The sequence below is a fragment of the Alligator mississippiensis genome, chromosome 1, assembly GCF_030867095.1.
Source record: "Alligator mississippiensis isolate rAllMis1 chromosome 1, rAllMis1, whole genome shotgun sequence".
Taxonomy (NCBI): Eukaryota; Metazoa; Chordata; order Crocodylia; family Alligatoridae; genus Alligator; species Alligator mississippiensis.
The window spans coordinates 474,266,277-474,270,176 of record NC_081824.1 but is presented as its reverse complement, the minus strand read 5'-3'; the positions used below and the strand labels follow the sequence as shown (position 1 = coordinate 474,270,176).

Here is a 3,900-nt window from a genome sequence, read left to right as displayed (position 1 = left end):
TGGGAGACCTCGGTGACATTGCCATGGTCACCCACGCCTTCTGCCTCCTGACCTGCCTGGACACGACGGTAAGTATCATCGCCGCTAGCACCCTGGAGGAGACCTCCTGCAAGAGGATCGGCAGGCAACCCACTGGACGTGACCTGGCCACCTTCCTGAGCGGCTCGCTGGAGGGCGAGTTCAGCCGAGACGGCGGGGATTTTGCCTCGCTGTGGAGCCGAGCCCGCAACGCCACGCGCCGCCTCGGGAAGCGCATCGGCTGCGCCTGGACTTGGACCGAGGAGCGCCGGGAGCTGGCAGTCTCCCTGCAGCCAGCCCCGCACGCCGACTCTGTGACCGTGACGCCTCGCACGAGGACCTTCCTGGAGAGGTTCCTGAAGGACGCCGTCCGCAACAAATATGCCGGCGACCTGAGGGCCAAACCCCACCAGGGCAAGGTCTTCGGCGTCACCTCGAAGTGGGACGCCAGCAACCACTTCATGCCTAGCGGGAGCTTCACATGCTTCGCGGACTGGCGCTTCCTCCACCGCGCCCGCCTCAACTGCCTGCCTCTCAACAGGGCCGTCCGCTTTGGCCACCGGGACAAGAGGTGCCGACGGTGCGGCTACGCGGCTGAGACCCTCCCCCACGTGCTGCGCAGCTGCAAGCTGCACGCCAGGGCCTGGCAGCTCCGCCACAACGCCATCCAGGACCGTCCGGTGAGGGCCAGCCCGGCCGCCGCGGGGCAGGTCTCCATCAACCGCACCGTCCCGGGCTGCAAGAGCCAGATGCGCCCCGACATCGTGATCACCGACGAGGAGGTCAAGAAGATCGTCATCGTGGACGTCACCATCCTGTTCCAGAACCGGCGCCAAGCCTTCACAGACGCCCGGGCTCGCAAGCGGGAGAAGTACGCCCCGCTGGCCGACACCTTGAGGGGCCACGGCTACGACGTGACAGTCGACGTGCTCATCGTGGGAACGCTCAGAGCCTGGGACCCCAGTAACAAGAGCATCCTGCGTGCCTGCCGCGTCTCCCGCCGTTACACCAAGCTGATGCGCTGCGTCATGGTGTCCGACACCATCCGGTGGTCCCGCGACATTTAGGTGGAGCACATCACAGCCCACCACCAGTACACGGATCCCACCAGGAGAACTGCCACCGGACCAGACTCAGAGGGGACCGCCTGAACACCCCCCCACTCTGCACCAGACAGACCTTCACTTCAAGAGGACTCATCAACAACGGACAACGACCCTGCGCCAACCGAGGAGGTCCCCCGCGATAGACTATATCTAGACTGAGACACTTTTTCCTTGGACCACTTCTTCCACCATTGCGGACCATTGTCACGGGTATGTGTGTTTCTATCTTCTTTTTCTCTCAGCGTTGAGAAACGCCCCCCTCCCCTTCCCCACTCCCCTCTCCCCCGGGCTTAGTTGGCTAACTTTGTATCGCATGTAACTTAGTTGCGTTCCCCACCTCACCCCCATCCTTCTATTGTTAGTGCCTCGCCCGGGCGCTCTGTATTTCCCTACCGGCTTTGTCATCTTTTTTTTGGATTTACAATCCTTAACATCTACTAATAAAAGTCTGTTCTTATCAGTTTGAGAACTGATACGTCCTCGATGTGAGGCCTCTAGAAGGCCATGATCAGAGCACCGGGGAAGACGGAGGGGACAGCGGTGCAGAGAGAGATGGCAGCTACGAAGGCGAGGCCCAATATGCAGATCGGGATGCAGATTGGTATGCAAATGACGGCGGAGATGAGAGCTGAGGAGGATAGAGTTCAGGAGCAGCGGTGGCGATGGGGAAACCAGATCGGCGGAAGGGACGACGACAACAGAGTTGGTGAGCGAATGGCGGAGGAGGAGGAAGGGTGGACGCGTGTGCAACGGAAAGGGAAGGCCCAAGTGGGAGCGGGGGGGCAGAAGACCCCTGAAGAGAGAGGAGCATCGCTGGTGGCACCAAGTCGTCGGGAGACCCTGGGGCAAGAGAAGGAGGCGGTAGGAGTGGCGGATCCTGAAGAGGAAGAAAATGGATGGTGAAGGTAAGCCTTGTCCTTGAGGGATATAAGAGAAACAAGACTCTGCGGCGTGGAGACTTTATGGCCAAGGTCCATTTGAAGACCCTCAAAGTAAATCCGAGGGACTTGCACTGCGTGGTGGCCTTTGACAACAGGAAGGTCTGGAACGTGACTTTTGAGACTGAGAAATGTTATGCTGCCTTTTGCAAGGCGCATGAGGAGGCCTTGGACAGAGGGGAGCTGGAGGAGTTGGTGTTTGATATGGGGCAGAAGGCACGGGAGAGAGTGCTATATATTAAGATGTTTACAGACATGGCGCAGAAGGACGACGTGAGAAGATGGTTGAGCAGAGGGTGGAGAGTGTGACGTTTGTAGAAAAAGAATGTGATCGCTGGGGGGTTTGGACGGGGGCATGGAGGGCGGAAGTGGTGCTCCATGAGGTGGTGGGGAGCCCTGGGGCGGTTAAGCACTTGGCTTCAGCGGTGCAAGTTGGGCCGTGTAGGGGATATGTGGTGTATCACGACCAGCCCAAGCTGTGCAATCGGTGCGGGCAGCAGGGGCACATACAGCAGATGGTTCCCCACCCCACCTCCATCCTTATATTGTTAGTCCCTCGCCCGGGTGCTCTGTATTTCCCTATCGGCTTTGTCATCTTTTTTTTGGATTTACAATCCTTAGCATCTACTAATAAAAGTCAATCTGTTCTTATCAGTTTAATATCTGATATGTCCTCGATGTGAGGACTTTATATTAAATGGATTTTTGGAACTGGGAGATGGACTCGGAGCTTGCTCCATCCACCCCACGCATCGGCCTGGTATTGAAGTGCCTCCAGGAGCGGTGCACCTCCCCTCGGGGAGAACTTGCTGCTGTCAAAAAGTAGATCTTGTCGCTTCTTCAGAGACATCTGGGGGGGGCTGGTGCCGGGCAGGGACCCCCGACAGTCTGGCAGGTTTTGCAGAATAATGCTGCTTCACGTTGTACTCCTTGCAGACAGCTACTTTCTCTTGGCAAATCAGACACAGGATGTTCCCGTTTTGTTCAATAACAAAAAAATCAGTGGTCCAACTATCTTTGGAAACTTGACATTCAGCATCAATTTTTCGTTTCCTCTCATTTACCATTTTTTGAGCGTAGCGTAGGCCCTGTAGCTAAGACCCAAATTAATTTTAGTCATAGAAAAACTAGTTTGGCAGAGACAGGTGAAGTTAAAAACAACTCACCAGTTCAAGATCACCATTTGATTACTATGTAATAATTCTGTGGTATCAATATGGACCCTCACCCATCATGTATACTCATAATGTGGAAGGTACAGCCTGACACATGCAGGTGCTGCCATCATATGCCAAGTGCAACCTCAAATGCCGACGGGGAGTCAGGGCAGGACTAGGACCTTAGTCTCCTGGTGCCAGTCCCAGTGTCTCTGTCTCATGGCTGGGGCAGCCCAGGTGCCGCGCCCCGCTCCCGCTGAGCCTGGCAGGTCCCAGGAGGCGACCCGGATGCCAGGGGCAAAGGAGCGGAGCCAAAGGAGACGTAGCAGGCACTTGATGAGCTGCATGGCGGCCCGTGGGCCGTATGTTGGACAAGACTGGGTTAGAGGGTCTTGCCCCTCCGCTCACAGTCAGACCGACTCCATATTTGGGCTCAGAAATAAATTTGACCCCATGGTCAGATTGGTATGGGCTGGGGGGGCGAAGGGGTTGCCTCCCTCCTTGGGGGCATGGAGATCTACCTGAGATCTCTCGAGTGAATATTAACAACATTTTGCAGAAGCAGGACGTTGGCTGCCACGTTCCCCATGTGTTACCTGTGGCAGGTTAGGGCCTTAAGGCCTGTGTGGTGTCAGGGTTGGGGGTAGTTTTACTAAGAGGTTGCATTATGGATCTGCATTA

The 3,900-nt window shown here is 56.5% G+C and overlaps 1 pseudogene; it reads left to right on the top strand.

The window, feature by feature from the left end:
• The first annotated feature begins 2,655 nt into the window (after positions 1-2,655).
• Positions 2,656-2,856, top strand: LOC132247830 (U2 spliceosomal RNA; annotated as a pseudogene).
• The last annotated feature ends 1,044 nt before the right edge of the window (positions 2,857-3,900 follow it).